Source organism: Stomoxys calcitrans, chromosome 4 (assembly GCF_963082655.1).
Source record: "Stomoxys calcitrans chromosome 4, idStoCalc2.1, whole genome shotgun sequence".
Taxonomy (NCBI): domain Eukaryota; kingdom Metazoa; phylum Arthropoda; class Insecta; order Diptera; family Muscidae; genus Stomoxys; species Stomoxys calcitrans.
This window is the reverse complement of record NC_081555.1, coordinates 143,362,291-143,384,061: the sequence shown is the minus strand read 5'-3', so window position 1 is coordinate 143,384,061 and position 21,771 is coordinate 143,362,291. Positions and strand designations below refer to the sequence as shown.

The 21,771-nt window shown below is 39.1% G+C and overlaps 1 long non-coding RNA gene across 1 annotated transcript in view; it reads right to left on the bottom strand.

Moving 5' to 3' along the window:
* Positions 1-6,905: 6,905 nt before the first annotated feature.
* The window catches only part of LOC131996851 (uncharacterized), a 32,969-nt gene continuing 18,103 nt past the window's right edge, over positions 6,906-21,771 (bottom strand). Inside the window, exon 3 of the long non-coding RNA XR_009398042.1 lies at positions 6,906-7,401. This is a non-coding gene — a long non-coding RNA (uncharacterized LOC131996851). The remainder of the gene's footprint in view (positions 7,402-21,771) is intronic.

Sequence of the window (21,771 nt, the reverse complement as noted above, 5' to 3'; positions counted from 1 at the left end):
CATTCTCTTCCGGTTTCGCCGCCTTGTTTCTTTTGGGATTTTGGCCAAAGCTCTAAATAATTAAAATAGACAAACGATTAAAGTGTCACAAACATTTATAAGCAAATTAATTATGTTCAACATATGGCTGTGTCTAGATTTTGTTATTGCTTTGAGGAAAATTGGCATGTGTAAGGAAAAAAAAATTGGAAATTTTTTGGTGTAACATTTCTTAAGCGCCATGCAATGGATGAATCTTATCAAGGGGTCAATGCCTCTTAAGCGAAATGATATTTGGTGGGGGTTTATTAGCTCACCCCAGACTGTGGATTCTATACAAAGGTTTTCATTGGTGTAAGGTGAGGAACATAAAAGCCTTTTGGATGGTAGTCTTAGCCAGGGCTGCGGAGTCGGAGTCAAGCAATTCCCCTGGAGTTGGAATCGAGAAAATTATCTCGTCTCCGGACAAAGTAGTTAAAATTTTTCAAAAAAAAAAAAAATAATTCTCCAAAAATTTTAGAATCCAACAAGATATGGTTCGGTTTGGACCACAATTAAATTATATGTTGAAGACCTGTGTAAAAAGTCAGGCAATTCGAATAAGAATTGCGACCTTTGGTGGGTCAAGAAGTAAAATAGCGAGATCGATTTATATGGGAGCTGTTTGAGGCTATTGGCCGATTCAGACCATAATAAACACGTATGTTGATGGTTATAAGAGGATCCGTCGTACAAAGTTTCAGGCAAATCGGATAATAATTGCGACCTCTACAGGCTCAAGAAGTCAAGATCCATGATCGGTTTATATGGCAGCTATATCAAGTTATGAACCGATTTGAAACTTATTTGGCACAGTTGTTGAAAATCATAATAAAATACGTTGTGCAAAATTTCAGCCAAATCGGATAAGAATTGCGCCCTCTAAGGCTCAAGAAGTCAAGACTCAAGATCGGTTTATATGACAACTATATCGGGTTATGAACCGATGTGAACCGTACTCGGCACAGTTGTTTGGATATCATTACAAAATACTTCGTGCAAAATTTCATTCACATCGGATTAAAATTGCGCCCTCTAGAGGCTCAAGAAGTCAAGACCCAAGATCGGTTTATATGGCAGCTATATCAGGTTATTGACTGATTTGAACCTAATTTGGCACAGTTGTTAGAAGTCATAGCGAAACACGTAGTGCAAAATTTCATTCAAATCGAATAAGAATTGCGCCCTCTAGAGGCTCAAGAAGTCAAGACCCAAGATCGGTTTATACGACAATTATATCAGGTTATGGACCGATTTGAACCATAATTGGCACAATTGTTGGATATCATAACAAAAAACGTCGTGCAAAATTTCATTCACATCGGATTAAAATTGCGCCCTCTAGAGGCTCAAGAAGTCAAGCCCCAAGATCGGTTTATGTGGCAGCTATATCAGGTTATGGACCGATTTGAACCATAATTGGCACAGTTGTTGGAAGTCATAGCGAAACACGTCGTGCGAAATTTCATTCCAATCGGATAAGAATTGCGCCCTCTAGAGGCTCAAGAAGTCAAGACCCAAGATCGGTTTATGTGGCAGCTATATCAGAACCGATATGAACATTATTTAGCACAGTTATTGAAAGTCATAATAAAATACTTCGTGCAAAATTTCAGCAAAATTGGATGGGAATTGCGCCCTATAGAAGCTGAAAAAGTCAAGTCCTCAGATCGGTTTATATGACAGCTATATCAGGTTATGGACCGTGCGAAATTTCATTCCAATCGGATAAGAATTGCGCCCTCTAAAGGCTCAAGAAGTCAAGACCCAAGATCGGTTTATGTGGCAGCTATATCAGGTTATGAACCGATTTGAACATTATTTAGCACAGTTATTGAAAGTCATAATAAAATACTTCGTGCAAAATTTCAGCAAAATTGGATGGGAATTGCGCCCTATAGAAGCTCAAGAAGTCAAGACCCAAGATCGGATAATATTTGTGCAAAATTTCAAACAGCTAGCCTTACTCCTTCAAAAGTTAGCGTGCTTCCGATAGACAGACGGACGGACATGGCTAGATGGATACAAAATGTCATGACGATCAAGAATATATATACTTTATGGGGTCTCAGACGAATATTTCAAGTAGTTACAAACAGAATGACGAAATTAGTATACCCCCATCCTATAGTGGAGGGTATACAAATTTTTAGAAGTTCGGCCGGGCCGAACTTTGTATACCCACCACCTCGGATATATATGTAAATCACCTTTCATCATAATCCGATTTGGATCAAATCGGCGTGGACGTTGACCTAAACCTTAAAGCGAGATATCGGTCTATATGCCAGCACTATCCAAGTCTGCACCGATCTGAAAAAAGGCGTCGAAGTGCCTAACACAACTTACTGTGCCACATTTTGGCAAAATCGGATAATAAATGCGTATTTTATGGGCCCAAGACCACAAATCGAGAAATCGGTCTATATGGCAGCTATATCCAAATCTGGACCGATCTAGACCAAATTTCAGAAAGATGTCGAGATGCGTAACACAACTTACTGTCCCACATTTTGGCAAAATCGGACAATAAATGCGTCTTTTATGGGCCCAAGACCTCAAAACGAGAAATCGGTCTATATGGCAGTTATATCCAAATCTGGACTGACCTAGGCCAAATTGAAGAAGGATGTCGACTGGCCTAACATAACGCACTGTCCCAAATAGAAAATCGGGAGATCGATTCATATGGGAACTATATCATTTTATCAACCGATTCGGACCATATTTGAAACAATTGTTGGTCACAGCAAAACAAATTTTGCAAAATTTAGGGAAATCTGATAAGAATTGCGCCCTCTAGAGGCTCAAGATGTTAATATCTGTTATTGGTTTATATGACGTCCTATCAAATCATGAACCGATATGGCCCACTTATAATCCCAACTGATCTACACTAAACAGACAACAGACAGACGGACGGACATGGTTAAATCGGAGCAGAATGTCAAGGATGGAGAATTTATATAATTTATGGGGTCTCAGTATGACGAAACTAGTAAAACCCATCCTATGGCAATATACGCAACAGCGGCATCCCAGCCCCAATATTGCAAGGTTAGTACCGGGAAGTGAATCATTTTTACAGCTGAATTGCAACGGTCTGCGTGACAACATCAACGAGATTGTGGATTTTATGAGTCGGAAGAACATATTGGTCGAAGCGATCCAGAAGACAAAGCTGAGCAACCCCTGCAGCTTGCACAGTTTTCATGGATACAATGTGCTACGTAAGGATCGCTCAAGGAATGGCGGTTGGGGATTGGCCTTCGTGATACACCATTCCGTGCAATATAGACCCATCTCGCCTGCGCCTGGCGCAAGTGGCCCCTACATGGAGTGCATGGGGATAGCAGCCAGGACCGGTACTGCCGAGATAGAGCTATACAACGTGTACATACCGCCGGTTGGTAGCTGTGTCCCAATTGATGGTCAAGCTTACAACCTCGACATAAGTGGGCTACTATCTGACCATTATCGTCTGGTTCTAGGGGACTTTAATAAGTATCAAATTTCATGGCATTCTTCCTTAGGGAACAACCAGCGTGGCATAGCTTCGACAGAGCAGATTGAAGGCTCCACGTTATGCACGGTGAATGAGGATGCCCCCACTAGGATTGTGAGAAGGTGAAGCATCTCGCCAGACATCTCCATCGTATCCCCTTATCTCCTGAGTGACGTAGCCTGGCAAAACGTTATCTCTTTGGGGTTAGACCACCTCCCCATAATTCTCACCATCGATCGACCACCCGACTTCATAACCTCTGAACGCCGGACGTTTATCAATCAGAAGTAGGCCTATTGGGCTGGCTTCAGAGAGTATACCAATCGCCGTTTCAGTGAACTGCCACCCCCCTCAGATGTCCTAGTTGCCGAGAGGAAATTCCGAGACATCATTAAAGCAGCAGCCACTCGCTTTATACCAGCCGTCGAAAACCCCAAGTGCGGCCCAATTTCCCGGCTCTGGCAGTGGTAGTCGCAGACCAGCGTGATGAGATTCATTGTACGAACCCCACTAACCCCAGAATTAGTGAGCTGAATCCGGAAATAAACAGGGTAGTCTTCGAACATAAGCGGAATTTGTGGCTGAAACACTTGGAGCAATTTTACTTAGGCACCGGTTTAGGCAAGCTGTGGTCTACTGTTAAGTCACTCTCGAATTTCGGTAGAACGGATGACAGGACCTCAGTCACTTTTGGCGAAGTAACCGAGACTGATCCAAAGAGATCAATTTCTTGTGCATCCCAAGAGTAATAGGGCAAGGAGGAGAGCTATTCGCCGTATTCGTGGTCTCCGAGCCGATGGACTGCTACCATAATTCAACGTGGACGAAGTTACGAATGTCATCCGTGGCGCCAAACCATCTAAAGCCTTGGGCGCCGTCGTAATCTATACAATCTACACTAATGCTAAAGAATCTGTATCTACCTGGAGTCGAATACTTTAAAACTGTCCTCACTCTCTTTGAACATTCCTATAGTTCACGAAGTCTGGAAAATGGGCAGAGTGATCCCTCTACTGAAGCCTGGAAAGGACCCAAGTCTGGGGCAAAGACGCTTGAGGCCTTACTCCTCCAGAGGATTTCGAAGACTGCACAACAACTGCTTTGCATGCCATCACCGCACACATTTGCCGTGGATTCAATCAGTCCAGGCCATGTGATAGGATGGTCCTCGTGGCACTGGAACTATCGAAGGCATTTGACACGTTCAGCCATGCCAAACTATTTGAGGACATCGCCAACACTTCAGCTGGATCGCGAATTATCTCTGTGGTCGACTGTCATTTGTGGAATTTAGCGATAAGAGTTCGAAGCACCGTAGAGTGAAACGGGGAATTCCCCAATATCTCCGGCACTGTTTAACATCTACCTATCCTCCATTCCACCTCCTTCAAACAGCATCGAGATCGTATCATATGCCGACGATTGTACAATCATGGCATCAGCCAGTGTGGTCTCGTCAGCTCTGTGACACGCAGTAGAATATTTATATGGGGGCTATATCTGTTTATAGACCGATACGGATCATACTTGGCATGGATGTTAAAAGTCATAACTCAAGTCTTTGTTCCAAATTTCAGCCAAATCGGAAAATTGAGACTTCTAGGGATCAAAAAGTCAAATCCGTGGATCGGTTTATATGGAAGCTTATCTGTTTATAGACTGATACGGATCATACTAAACATCGATGTCGAAAGTGGCAACTCATGTCTTTGTTCCAAATTTCAGCCAAATCGGATGAAAATTGAGGCTTCTAGAGGTTAAAGAAGTCAAATCGGGGGATCGATTTATATGGAAGCTATATTTTAATCTGAACCGATATGGCCCATTTGTAATGCCCAACGGCCTACATCAGAAAGAAGTATCTGTGCAGAATTTCAAGGGAATAGCTTTACGCGTTCGACCGCTGTCGTGATTTCGACATATGGACGGACGGACATGTCTAGATCGACTCAGAATGTCGAGACGATCCGAAATATATGTACTTTATGGGGCGCAGATCAATATTTCTAGGTATTAAAAACCGAATGACTAGATTAGTATACCCCCATCCTATGGTGGGTATAAAAATCTTCAGCGGTGTTTTCCCCCTAGTGCTGTCGTCTTTGGTAAGGTACTATGCCATGTAAAAACTTTTCTCCAAAGAGGTGTCGCACTGCGGCATGCCGTTTGGACTCGACTATAATGAGGAGGCCCCTTATCATTGAGCTTAAACTTGAATCGGACATCACTTATTGATATGTGAGAAGTTTGCAAATCAGTATATATATATGGATTCGGATCATAGTTAGCACGCATGCTGGAAATCATAGAAGAAGTCTTTGTGTTAAATTTCAGCCAAATTAGATGAAAACTAAAGATTCTAGGCGCTCAAGAAGTCAAATCCGGGGATCGTTCTGTATGGGAGATAAATGAGTTGATAGACCGATTCGGGTTATACTCGAAACTGATCTTGAAAGTCGAAACACAAGTCCTTGTGCAAAATTTGACCCAAATCGGATGAAAATTGAGGCCTCTAGGTTCTCAAGAAGTCAAAGCTGGGGATCGGTTTATATGGGTGATACATATCTGATCATATCTGAACCGATATGGTTCAGCCAACTTCGGCCAACTTCGATAAGAAGTATTTGTGAAAATTTCAAGCGGATATACGTTCAAATGATATCGTGGTTTTGACAGACGAACGAACAAGCCTAGATCAACTGAGAATTTCAAGACGATCAAGAATATATTTATACTTTATATGGTCTCAGGCCAATATTTAGAGGTATTAAAAAGGACTGACTATATAAGCATACCGCCAATACTTTGATGGGTATTAAAAATATGCCAGTATGGATGCGCTAAAGAAAGCCACCTACAGAAATCAACCAAACTACTGACAGATTACATTTGTGAAGTTTGCAACTCGTCTTTTACTGCTTCAGATCAATATTCAAGGTAAAAGGTTTCGAGCAAAAGTAAATGAATTCTGAAATTGAGATTACTTCCACACATTTGTGGTTTGAAACAATAAAAGATATTTCCTTGCAAAACAAATTGGTAACACTGCTACCCTGTGTTAAAGACTTCATCACTCATCAAACTCTTATAAAAACATATTTCCCCCATTATGGTACACAGCCCTATTAAAGTACTCTACTTCATGCTTCTGTTGATTTTTGAACTTTCTTTGTGCTTAAAAGGTGTTACTGCGCATTTGTTGATGCGAAACTGCCAACGTCCCGATTAACACCAAATCCATCAACGCGCCACATCAAACAAATTTTGCTAATACAACATAGACGTGAAAGAAGCCGCTGCATGATATTTCGGTTCAGTGATTTTTTATTTTGTTCCTTTAAGGTTCATTTGTGGGGGGTGAAGTGCGTCTATTCGCGGTTACAAATCACATCAAGCGTAAATGATTTTTATTAATAGCTTCAAATCATGTTACGAACAATTATGTACATTAAGTTAACCCAGAAACAAAATTGATGAAATGTAATCATGCGAAAGGTTGAAGGAATAAAGAAAGATGTAATATAACAATAACTTCAAAAGCCCTTGGCATAAAATGGAAATAAATATGGTGTCACAAGAAATTATAAGGGAAATGACAAAAATGGCACTTAGTAACAATGGAGAAGTGAGAAGGAGTTTGACTTTAGTTTGGTTAGGTTGTTGACAATAAATTTGCTTGCTCCTAACTTCTTAGATTAAAGAAGTAGATTGCTTGGAACTATCCAACAACAGTAGGGGGCTTCAAATATTGACAGTTCAATAAAAATTATTCTACAACAAATTTTTAATCTTTTTTGGCAAGTTAGAAAAACTGCATTTATTTTAGGCAAATTTGTAATAATGCATCTAGCTTACCAACTACCACATGTTAGGTCCACCTGCAATTATATAAAAGAAACAGTAATTAATAACAAAAATTAACTAAAGAAGGAGAGTATAGGGTAAAGTACGGTTTTAGACAGTAGATCAAAAATCAACCTAGGATCCATTTACTTGAATACATAAAAAATTGATATTTCGAAAAAATATTTAAATACAGTTAATTCATTCATTTATGCATTTATTCATCCACTCATTCATTCATTCATTTATTCATTTATTAATTCATTTAATCATTCATTCCTTCATACAGAAATTCATTCATGAATTGATTCATTCATTCAGAAATTCTTTGATGCATTCAATAATTCATTGACTCATTCATTAGTTTATTCATTAATTCGTTTGTTTATTCATTCGTTCGTTCATTTAATCATTTACCCATGCATTTTTTTGTTTATTCATTCATTTATATATTTATTCATTCATTCATTTATTCATTTATTTACACACTTATTCATTCATTTATTCATTTGATCATTCATTTATTCATTCGTTTCATAATTCACTCATTAATTACTTCATTAAGTAATTCATTCATTCATGCATTCATTCATTCATGCAATCATTCATTCAATCATTCATTCAATCATTCATTCAATCATTAATTCAATCATTCATTCAATCATTCATTCAATCATTCATTCAATCATTCATTCAATCATTCATTCAATCATTCATTCAATCATTCATTCAATCATTCATTCAATCATTCATTCATTCAATCATTCATTCAATCAATCATTCATTCAAACATTCATTCAAGCACTCATTCATTAATTCAGTAATACATTCATGCATTCATTAATTCGTTTATTCATTCCTTCATTCGTTCATTCATATAATCATTTACCCATTCATTTATTCGTTCATTCATTCATAAATTCATTCGTGTATGTATTCATTCATTCATTTATTCTATTATTCATTCACTCATTCATTCATTTATTTATTCATTCATTCATTCATTCAATAATTCACTTATTTATTCACTCATTCATTTATTAAATCATTCATATCTTCATTCAGAAATTCAGTAATTCATTGACTCATTCATTTATGCATTTATTTAATCATTTACACATTCATTTATTCGTTCATTCATTCATTATTTCATTCATATATTTATTCATTCATTCATTTATTCATTAATTCAGTCACTTATTCATTCATGTATATAGTCATTCATTTGTTTATTAATTCATTAGTTTTTTCACTCATTCATACGTGTACATCAATTGGGGGATTTACTAATCCAACCATTCCATGAACAATACCTCGAAATATTGATCTGCAACCCCATAAGGTATATATATTCTTGTTCATCTTGACATTTTAAGTCGATCTAGCCATGTCCGTCCGTCTGTCGAAATCTTGAAGAAATACTTCTTATTGGCATAACTCATTGGGATTGCAAATGAGCAATATCGGCTCACATTTGGATGTAAATCAATCTCTCGATTTGTGATCTTAAGCCCCCCACAAACCGCAAATGTTATACGATTGGACTAAAATTTTGCTTAGCACGTTCTCTTGTAACATCCAGTATGTGTGGTCCAAATCGGTAAATAACCTAGCTCCCGTACAAACAGATCTCCATATTTGATATCTTAAGCCCCTGGAAGCTGACATTTTTATACGATTTGGTTGAAACTATGCAAGTGAAGTTCTGTTGCGATTTCCAACAACAATGCCAACTGGATCAAAATCGTTCTGTAACCTGATGTATCTCTCATTTAATCGATCTCAAGGTTTGACATCTTCAGCCCCAGAAAGCCGCAAACTTTATCTGATTTGACAGAAATTTTGCACGTAATGTTCTGTTATGCCTTCCAATATCCGTCATAAGTATAGCCCGATTCCGATATTAGTCTTTAAAGGGCCCCAGAGGCTTAAATTTTTGCCGTGATGCACATATGTGCGCATCAAATAAGTTGATTTTTGTAGAATCCTAGGGAGAGGGTCCCAAGAATCGGCCCGACCGAACTAAGCACGTTTTTATACCCCATAACTGTAGAATATGGGGGTATATTCATTTAGTTATTCCGTTTCCAACACATCGAGATATCCATTTATGACCCTACAAAGTAGATCTATTTCGGATCGTCGTAAAATTCTAGGCTATTGAACGATGTCTGCTGTAATCACACAACAATTTTTTCATCAAAATACTGATTTGCCGAAACTTTCACTATAAAACAAAGATATTAGCAAAGACAACCACACTTTGAAAGATCGGGATCACCCTATAAATAGTGTGTTGGCAATCAGTACTAAATTCAGCTAAGACTTTATGACCAAATGTCACACCCGATGGGTTAGTTCCTGCACCACAATTTTACAAAACAAAAATTGAGGTATCTTTCCAACTTCACAGAAACATAAAAATTTTTGGCAATTTTCGATTTTGAAAAAAATGTGGATTGGTCCCCTCCCCCCCAGATATTCCCATGGTGGTGGGTATCAAAAGTTCGACACGGCCGAAATTAATACTTTTTTACTTTTTACTTGTTTTTTCTTCACACCATCTTTGCCAATTCCCATAGAACACCGTAAACAAACATTTGGGGGCCAAAAAATGATTGAGTTCCATCACATAAAAACTACCATGAAACCTCAAAAACACACTGACATGCACACACACACGCGCGCAAATGTCAACTTTGCCCTGTCTAGCAATACCAAATTTTTTGAAATAGAATTTCACATTTTTAATGGAATTCTCCAAGAATCTACTGCTGTTGCTTTTCTTTATCATCAGTGATGGATGTGATGAGTAAAGGTAATGGAAGTGATAGATCAACCATGACACAAAAACCCGTGGAAGAGGGCCGCAAAAAAGCAACTCATCATAAATGTCTACCATCAAAAGATACCATCAACCAACCATGGCACTTCCATTTGTGTGCACATCATAACTATCTGAGATAAGGCAAAAAGGAAATTCAAATAGGTAATATGGGCTAAATAAATTAATTTTAGGGAGAGCGCAAAATTAAATGCAATAGATGTGTTAAGGGTTTTAGGTTTTCCATGAAATTTTTGACAGGGCATAATGGCAAATGCTGTTGGGTGTCAGCCTAAGGATATAAAAACCGTATGAAAATAACTTAAAAAATCTGTTTATATGGGAACAAATTTTGTGGCTGAAAACTTCTAGCGAAATCGCATTGATGATGCGCTTTAATGGCTCCTAGACCTAACAGCAGGAAATCTACATATGGTACCAAAGTATGGTGCGGTCTTTAGCATACTCGCCACAGACCACACCACTCATTGCACTAAATCTCAAAGGAATCGTGCAAGTATTGCAGCTATATCCAAATAGGATACACTCGGCACGGACTTCAAGGGCTCTATTCATTTTCTCAAATTTTAGCGAAAAAGGATATAAATAAATTTGGCTAAAGACCTTAAATCGGCAGACTGATCTACATGTGGTAAAGATATTCTGTGCAAAGTTCCAGCTCAGTGTGTTAGGTTAGGTTGAAAAGAGGGTGCGGATATTAATCTGTCCCATGTCCCATCTAACGCCAGTAATCGGCTTGTTGTTCGCTCTTAGTAATACACAAGTAACCTCACTCAGTGTATTAATTTCTAAACACTGTAACGACATTTCAACAGACATGGTTAGATTGACATCGATTTTTCAACAAAAGAATATATTGGGTTGCCCAAAAAGTAATTGCGGATTTTTTAAAAGAAAGTAAATGCATTTTTAATAAAACTTAGAATGAACTTTAATCAAATATACTTTTTTTACACTTTTTTTCTAAAGCAAGCTAAAAGTAACAGCTGATAACTGACAGAAGAAAGAATGCAATTACAGAGTCACAAGCTGTGAAAAAATTTGTCAACGCCGACTATATGAAAAATCCGCAATTACTTTTTGGGCAACCCAATATATTCTATATTTCTATTGGGATCGATAAATTGGTCTTTGTCATTTACTTTCTAAGAAGGTCACCGTAGCGCAGAGGTTAGCATGTGATCCTATGACGCTGAACACCAGGGTTCGAATCCTGGCGAGACCATCAGAAAATATTTTCAGCGGTGGTTTTCCCCACCTAATGCTGGCATCATTTGTGAGGTACTATGTGACACCTCTCCAAAAAGTTCGTCGTTAAAGAAAACTGGCCGATGATGCCACCAGCCCATACACTACACACCAAACAGTCCTTTTTTTGGGATGCATCTGTAAAGCTGCTAGGACACTAAGTCTGTCTGTCTAAAAAGAAAAACAGTTGTCTGAATACTAATTCGTCATTCCGTTTGTAATACACCGAAATATTGATATGAGACCCAACATAGTATATATATTCTTGATCGTCTTGACATTCTATGTCGATTAAGCACTGTCCGTCCATCCGTCTGTCGAAAACAGCTAAGTATATTGTTCTTACTTCGAACAACTGCACCATGTGCGGTCTAAAACGGTTCATAACCTGACATAGCTCCCATATAAACCAATATCGGATCTTGAGTCTCCAGAAGGCGCCATTTTTAACCGATTTGGTTAAAATTTTGCACCAGGTATTTTGATTTACTTTCAATAACTGGACTATGTATGGTCGAAATCACATCATAACCTGATACAGCTCCCATATAAAAAGGGTCTTGACTTCTTGGGCCGCTAGAGGGTGCAATTATTATCCGATTGGGCTGATATTTTGCTTGAAGTGTTTTGTTCTATTTCTAACAACTGCGCCAAGTAGGTTCCAAATCAGTCCATTACCTGATATAACTCCCACATAAACCGATCTCGGATATTTACTTCTTGAGCCTCTAGATGGCGCAATTATTATCCGATTTGACGGAAATTTTGCACCAGGTATACTTTAACTTCCAATAACTGGGCTAAGTGTGGTCTAAATCGGTTTATAATCTTATACAACTCCCATATAAACCGATCTCTAATCTTGGCTTCTTGAGCCGCTAGAGGGTGCAGTTTTTTATCCGATTTGGATGAAATTTTGCATGAAGTGTTCTGGTTTGACCGTCAATAACTGTGCCATGTATGGTTCAAATTAGGCGCCCGGTATCTGAGTTGGGATTGCCTGTGCAGGGGTCGTGGGTTCGATTCCCACCAAAGGCCTTTGTCTCTCGCTACTGTGGTATCACAAGGGGCTAAATTTGTCTTAGCGAGTCTGTGAAGGACTGCCACTCTTACCTAACCAAACCTATGGTTCAAATCGGTTCATAACCTGATATAACTTCCATATAAACCGATTTCGGATCTTCACTTTGATACACAGGTACTTTGTTTTTACTTCCAATAACTGGGCTAAGTACGGTTCATATCGGATCATAACCTGATACAACTCCCCTATAAAACGGCCTTGGATATTGTCTCTTGTCTCTTTGAGCGTCTAGAGGGCGCAACTATTATTCGATTTGGCTGAGATTTTGCATGAAGTGGATTGTTTTGACTTCCAACAACTTTGCCAAGTATGGTCTATATCGATTCACAACCTGATATAACTCCCATATAAACCCATCTCCTGATTCTATTTCTTGAACCACGCAATACTAATTCGATTTGGCAGAAATTCTGCATGATAAATTCCACTTTGCTCCCCAACAGCCAAACCAAGTATGGCCCCAATCGGTTCATAACTTGGTATAGCTCGAATAGCATAGCAATTATTTTCTTTTATTCTTTGTTTTCCTATGAAGAGATATCAATCAAAGAACTTGACAAATGCGATCCATGGTGGAGGGTATATAAAATTCTCCCCAGTCGAACTTATACTTGTTTTGTTATTAATTTGTTACAAACTAATCGAGATTTGATTCCTGCTTCTATGGTCTCAAAAGTCATATCGTGGTATGGGTATTATATAGACCGATACGGATCATAATCGGCACAGATGATGGTAGTCAAAACAAAAGTTTTCTTGCTAAATATCAGCCAAATCGGCTATATCAGTTTTTAGACTAATTATACCCTCCACCATAGGATGGGGGGTATACTAATTTCGTCATTCTGTTTGTAACTACTCGAAATATTCGTCTGAGACCCCATAAATATATATATTCTTGATCGTCGTGACATTCTATGTCGATCTAGCCATGTCCGTCCGTCCGTCCGGCTGTCTGTCGAAAGCACGCTAACTTCCGAAGGAGTAAAGCTAGCCGCTTGAAATTTTGCACAAATACTTCTTATTAGTGTAGGTCGGTTGGTATTGTAAATGGGCCATATCGGTCCATGTTTTGATATAGCTGCCATATAAACCGATCTTGGGTCTTGACTTCTTGAGCCTCTAGAGTGCGCATTTCTTATCCGATTGGGATGAAATTTTGCACGACGTATTTTGTTATGATATCCAACAACTGTGCCAAGTATGGTTCAAATCGGTTCATAACCTGATATAGCCGTCATATAAACCGATCTTGGGTCTTGACTTCTTGAGCCTCTAGAGGGCGCAATTCTTATCCGATTTGAATGAATTTTGGCACGACGTAATTTGTTATGATATCCAACAACTGCGCCAAGTATGGTTCAAATCGGTCCATAACCTGATATAGCTGCCATATAAACCGATCTTGCGTCTTGACTTCTTGAGCCTCTAGAGTGCGCAATTCTTATCCGATTGGAATGAAATTTTGCACGACGTAATTTGTTATGATGTCCAACAACTGCGCCAAGTATGGTTCAAATCGGTTCATAACCTGATATAGCTGCCTTATAAACCGATCTTGGGTCTTGATTTCTTAAGCCTCTAGAGTGCGCAATTCTTATCCGATTGGAACGAAATTTCGCACGACGTGTTTTGTTATGATGTCCAACAACTGTGCCAAGTATGGTTCAAATCGGTTCATAACCTGATATAGCTGCCATATAAACCGATCTTGGGTCTTGACTTCTTGAGCCTCTAGAGTGCGCAATTCTTATCCGATTTGCCTGATTTGTACGACGGATTCTCTCATGACCATCAACATACGTGTTTATTATGGTCTGAATCGGTCTATAGCCCGATACAGCTCCCATATAAATCGATCTCTCTATTTTACCTCTTGAGCCCCCAAAAAGCGCAATCCTTATTCGAATTGGCTGACATTTTACACAGGTCTCCCACATGTAATTTAATTGTGGTCCAAACCGGACCATATCTTGATATCGCTCGAATAGCAGAGCAAATCTTTCCTTATATCCTTTTTTGCCTAAGAAGAGATGCCAGGAAAAGAACTCGACAAATGCGATCTATGGTGAAGGGTATATAAGATTCGGCCCGGCCGAACTTAGCACGCTTTTACTTGTTTGGATTCCATTTAGCAAAAGTCAAAACGGAAGTTTTGGTGCCAAATTTAAGCCAAAACGGCTGAGAATTGAGGTTTATACGGCCCAAGGAATAAAATCCGGGGATTTGTTTATATGAAGGTTATATCAGATTATCGACCGCTTCGGATCATAGTCGCCACGGATATTTTCTGGGCTGTGAGAAAAATTCGCCTTCATCTCTGGTTCGCCCGTCACCTGGTTTTCCTGGGTATCATTTCCGTCCGCCCTTTGTTATGCGCAACCTAGGTGCCTCACTCGAGCCTTCGTTCAACCACTCTGAAAATTCACTGAGAAATCCAGGCCTCATAGATCCAATATAGGCCTGTACACGCTCTCTGAACTCCTCCTAATTGGTCTTCTTTAGATTTGTATAAATATTGGACCACATTGCGATATAGCGGCCATATAGTCCCTTCTCTAAACTATTACACGAACAATGAGTTGTTTAAGAATCATTGATATCGCTGTCATTTACAGTGGAAATGTCCCAATATCTCAATTTGCTTTTGGGCCAACACAATGATTGCCTTTCCCCAAAAAAAAAAAAAAAAAACTAATAACGAACACCAATTTGCGAATGCTAACAATTTTGAGATAAAAAAGAAAACAATTAGTCGATTACTTTGTACTCGAGGCACAAAACAATCGATAAATTGATAATAAATATACACTAACAACATTGTTGCGTTTAACCATGTTACGATGTCCTCTTCCTATCGGCCCATATCATAACTAAGTTGCCTCATTCAAACTTATCGCAGATTAAGGTTACTTTGAACGTAAGCGATACTTTGTTCTTACTCATGCTCTGCCTGGTTGCTGGTTGCGGCCTCAAACGCCACAACAATGAGTATAACTTTTAATTATCTATGATTACAAATGATTTTCATGTTTTCGTATTCATTGTCTAGCTTTCGTAGAGATAAGCGAGGGTACTTTTCCTAAAACTACTTTCAAAATGTTGTCCTCCCTTTTACATGGGAAACTCATTGCTTTGGCTGTACTATGGTTCATAGGTGATGGCTAGAAACGACAACTGTAGAGATTGGTAAAAAACGTATTTTCGAGATAATCCAAAATATAGATTTGGGTAACCAGAAGTTATAGATAAGAAATGTTGCAAAGAGGGGCAAAAATGTTCGGGAATAACGAAAAAATCACTGCAATGATAGCTAAGGCTAGAATAACAAAACTAGGGGACTATTACAAAAACTACGTCTCTAAAAAAAAAACTTAGTATAGGTTTTTTTAGAGACGTAGTTTTCGTAATAGTCCCTTAGATTTATTATTGTGCTGACACCCATTCAACATCTTCTTATATATAAAATTCAATTTGTGTTTGTTTGTTTGTATGCACAGATTGTGTAGTTTGGTCTGGAAAGAAACATAGGCTATATAATTTTTTGATATCGGGAGGGGGCGGACCCTCCCCCTTACCCCAAAAGTCCTACCCAAAAATAAAAGTTGACCGATCGGGACAATATGGGATTCAAATGAAAGGTATTCAAGAGTACAGTACGAATTTCATAACAAAAGTTGGGTCCAACTACCCGGGGGCCGCCCCAGCCCCAAAACCCCCTAAAATAGGTTTATTCGACGATCACGACAATATGGGACTCATATGAAAGGTACTCGGGAGTAGATTACGAATATGGTTAGGAAGTAGGAATAGTCGTTATAATTCATTGATAACGGAAGGGGGCGGACCCTGCACCGCTACCCCAAAAACACCACCCAAAATCTAAAGTGAACCGATAAGGACCATATGGGTATCAAATGAAATGTATGCGGGAGTAGATAACGAATCTGGCATACAAATTCATGTCGAGGTGTAGGGGGTCACTCCAACCCCACAAAAACGTCCAAAATGGGCATATTACCCAATCACGGATATATGGAACACGGTTTGTTTGTTCCGTATAGACTGTAAAACCACAGAACCCATTTTCTCGAAATGTTCTCGTATTATGTAGTTTGGTCTAGAAGGAAATGTAATCTATATAATTTTTCGGTATCGGAAGGGGGACGGATCGTCCCCCTATGCCAAAAACACAATCCAAAATCAAAAGTGAACCGATCGAGACAATACAGGTATCAAATGAAAGATATTGGAGAGTAGAATGCGAATATTGTATTAAAATTTAACGCCCTAAAAACAATCAATATCGAGATCCACTCCCTTTAAGACCCAAAACTGTCATGGTGAGCAAATACGTCCCATTTGAGCATTGTTATGGGGTGGGACATCCCCTAGGCATTTGGTCCCGAATGTTGATATCAGGTTAGTGGTCTACTCCCAAATACTTTTCATTTGAGCCCCATATTTCCATAGTCAGCAAACATGACCGGTTTCGGGGGTGTTTTTTTTAGCATGGGCCGACTGTTCAGTGGCCCTGAAAATACATATCAGATTTCTGTTCTACTCTAAAATACTTTTTCTTACAGCCCCATATTGGAATGGTCAGCAAATACGTCGTATATGGATGGTGTTATGGGGGTGGGATGGTCCCATAGACACTTTTCCCGAATATTGATATCAGATTTGTGCTTCACCCCCAAAAACCATTCATTTGAGCCCCATTTAGCTATTGTATTAAATTTGTCCGCTTTGGAGGTTGTTTTTGGAAGGGGCGCCATATTTGGATATCAGATTCGTATTCTACACTTAAATACCTTTTATTTGAGCCCCATATTGCCATACTCAGTAAATAAGTCCTGTTTGGGGGGTGTTTTGGGAAAGGAGTGCACCCCCAAAAACTTCGGATACCAAATTCGTATTCTACTCGCAAATACCTTTCATTTGAATCCCATATTGCCAAGGTCGGTAAATATATCCGATTTAGGGGTGTTTCGGGGGTTGGGGTGGTCCCCCAAACACTTAGTCCGACAATTGGATAGCAGATACATTTTCTACTCTTAAATATCTTTCATTTGAGTCCCATATTGCCATGATTGGTCTCAATATATCTTTGGTAGGTTTTAGGGTGGGGCAGCCCCCCCTAGGTACCCCATCCGAAATTTGGATACCAAAGTATTATTTTTAGGTAACTTTAAGAAGGCACAAACAAAAATTTCGATTAAATCGCACCACTCATCTCCGAGATCTGGCGTTTCTGAAAATTAGGGTAAGGGAGGGTCCGCACCCCTTCAGATATCAAAAAATTTAGTACCCTATTTTCAACACGGGATCATTATGCACCATCAGTGAAAATTTCAATAAAATCGGTTCAGCCGTTTCTGAGTCCATAAGGAACACACAAACAAACAAACACATATTGATTTTTGATGATGGGCTATATCGGACTATATCTTGATGTAGCCCCCATATAGACAGATCCACCAATTTTGGGTCTTTGGCCCGGATAATAAATGTGGAATTTATTATCCGATTTTGCTGAAATTTGGGACAGTGAGTTGCTCTAGGTCCTTCGACATTTTTCTTCAATTTGGTCCAGATCCGTCCAGATTTGGATATAGCTGCCATATAGACCGATCTCTCGATTTAAGGTTTGGGCCCATAAAAGCCATATTTATTATCCGATTTTGCTGAAATTTGGGTCAGTGAGTTGTGTTAGGCTACTCGACATTCTTCGTCAATTTGACCCAGATCGGTCCAGATTTGGATATAGCTGTCATATAGACCGATCCTCTGATTTAGGGTTTTAGGCCCATGGAAGCCACATTTATTATCCGATTTTGATGAAATTTGAGACAGTGAGTTGCCTTAGGCCCTTCGACATCTTTCTTCAATTTGGCAATGATCGGTTCAGATTTGGATATAGCTGCCATATAGACCGATATCTCGATTTAAGGTTTTGGGCCCATAAAAGCCACATTTATTATCCGATTTTTCAGAAATTTGGGACAGTGAGTTGCCTTAGGCCCTACGACACCTTTCTTTAATTTGGCCCTGATCGGTTCAGATTTGGATATAGCTGCCATATAGACCGATCTCTCGATTTAAGGTTTTGGGCCCATAAAAGGCACATTTATTGTCCGATGGCGCCGAAATTTGGGACAGTGAGTTGTATTGGGCCTTTCGACATTCTTTTTCAATTTGGCTCAAATCGGTCCAGATTTGGATATAGCTGCCATACAGACGTCCTTCTTCAATTTGGCCCAGATCGGTCCAGATTTGAATATACCTTCCATATAGACCGATCTTTCGATTTATGAGGCGCATTTATTGTCCGATTTCGTCGAAATTTGGAACAGCGCTTTGTGTTAGGCTCTTCTGACCAAATTGGATCAGATTTGGATATAGCTGCCTTGAAGACCGATAGCTCGATTTAAAGTCTTGGCCCCATAAAAGGCGCATTTATAATCCGATTTCATTGAAATTCGGGACAGTAACTTATGTTAAGCTTTTCGACATGAGGTGTCGTATATGGTTCAAATCGATTTATTTTTAGATATAGCCACGGTACTTATTAGAATTTGGTTCAAATCGAAACATACTTTGATATAACTGCAATGCATACCATAAGGTATGAAATTTTCACCGAATTTTGATGAAAGGTGGTTTACATATATACCCGAGGTGGTGGGTATCCTAAGTTCGGCCCGGCCGAACTTAATGCCTTTTAACCTGTTATTTTTAGTTTACTTTAAGAGAGCACACACCCATCACCAAGATCTAGCGTTTCTGAAAATTAGGGTTAGGGGAGGGTCCGACTCTCCTTCAGATATCAAGAAATGTAGTACACTATTTTCACCACAGGATTATTATGCACCATCTGTGAAAATTTCAAGAACATCGGTTCAGCCGTTTTTGAGTCTATAAGGAACACGCAAACAAACATACAGACAAACAAACCGACAAATTGAATTTTATATATAAGATATTCCATGTGTCCACTGAATCTGAGTAAAGCCATGATTTGAATTCCTATGTTTGTCCCTCATGTTACTAGAAACTCTGACGCCACTGTTTATTAGTCAGCAAAACACCTGTTGACCGTTGACAATTTTTCTTTTAGAGTAGAGTTTTTGGGTTCTTTTTTTGTTTCCCATTTTTATCTATGTTAATGTCTAATCGCTCATAATGTTCCACTAATGTCAATGTGGTTTTTATATTATTTGGCTTATTCCAAATACTTTGATGAGTGTACTAAGAGTAATTATCACATTTTCTATATGTTTATCACTTGGCTTTTTTTGTATTTGGCCAATGTTTCACATGTAATGGGAAATCCCTTTTTGTTAAAACACTTCGTAATTAATTAATAGTAGCAAAATAAAAAAAGGAAAATAAATCACCTCTAATTATTTTAACAAAAAAATAAAGATTCACTCTTACATTTTAATGATATGGTAAAACACAAATTTAAACTAACGAGCATCTCGTTCTACAATTTCAGATTCGAAATGGGAAGCACTTAATCAACAAACGGTGAGTATTGCTATACATTTTTTATATGACTATGAGATTCTATATCAATGAAAATAAAACTATTGGGTTGCCCAAAAAGAAATTGCGGATTTTTTAACCCAAGTTGCCCAAAAAGTAATTGCGGATTTTTTAAAAGAAAGTAAATGCATTTTTAATAAAGCTTATAATGAACTTTAATCAAATATACTTTTTTACATTTTTTTTTCTAAAGCAAGCTAAAAGTAACAGCTGATAACTGACAGAAGAAAGAATGCAATTACAGAGTCCCAAGCTGTAAAAAAATTGTCAACGCCGACTATATGAAAAATCCGCAATTACTTTTTGGGCAACCCAATATTTAAAATTTTTAAATTTTTAATTTAATATCAGCAGACAATGCTTGCTAATATAAGCAGATTAATTATTCTGGGTGTTTATATCCTCCACCTTGGATTGCAAGTGACTAGTTTTTTGAATGACTTATCAAGATTTCGACCCATATGGACTTTCGTTGTCATTCTGTTAGAAGTTATGCGAAAATAGCTCGTTTATCATTTTACACAAATCGGAGAGTAGCTACGCCCTCTAGGCGCTCAAGAAATCAAATCGGGATATCGGTTTATATGGCAGCTATATCAGGTTATGGATCGATTTGGTTCATACTTGGCACGGTTTCTAGAAGTCAAAGCAAAATGCCATTTACAAAATCTCAACCAAATGGAATAATAACTGCCCCTCTAGGGGCTCAGGAAGGCAGACCGCACAATTTTTCGAAATACCAAGGTGACCAACTTTAGGGGCCTGCCAAAAGGTGTTATAGTGAAACCAGTGCTGACATATGGAGAAATGGTATGGTGGAAGGCTTTGGAGTAGAGCACGGGAACCAGGGAACATCGAGTTGCAGCAGAGATAGGCCGGCCTCTAGATCACGGGGTCGTTAAGATCCACACCACAGGCGGGTTTGTAGCCGATGCCGAACAAACAACACGCTGAGGTATAAATTCGGGACTGTGCCGTTAAGTTAGCGATTAGGCTGAAGGAACTTGGCATGCAGAGGGAAGGCGCACACAGCCGCTGTTCTATTCTGAATGCAATGGATGCAGGGGTCTCTGGTAGTCCAAGACTAAATGTCGCCAAAACCGATTCGATAAGAGTTTTCTGCATTCACTTTCCCGGAGGGTAGGAGTGAGAAGCGGATGCTGTGTTTGAGTTGGATGAGACCTCGGCCTTCACTGCCGGGCCCGGGAAGGAGTCGGAGACGGGGGGATTGGAGGTCTACTCAGAGACACTCGACATCACTATGTCAGTGAGACTACCGAACGAGTGCACGATTTGTTAAGCAGAGGTATGAGCCATTATGTTGGCAGCAAAAGAGATTAGGAGGATGGATCTATTACCTTCGAAACTCAGGATATATGTGGACAGTATGGAGGCCCTCAAGGCCTTAAATCGAGCACATCGAGGTCAAAATGCGTGGGGAGTGTTTTAGGGATCTGAACGAGCTTTTGGCTCATGACGCTGTGTTAGCCTGTATTCACTTCGGTGTTCTGTGTAATGAAAGAGCGGACGAGTATGCCAAAGGGATCCTCCACAGCAGGCAGACCTATGGCCGATCTTGCACACGGGCCCTTCTCTTAAACTACTGCACATGATAGAGGAGATAGCCAGTGCAGAGGCGGTGGCGAGGTGAAACTTTGTGGATGGTTTTCGGGTTTC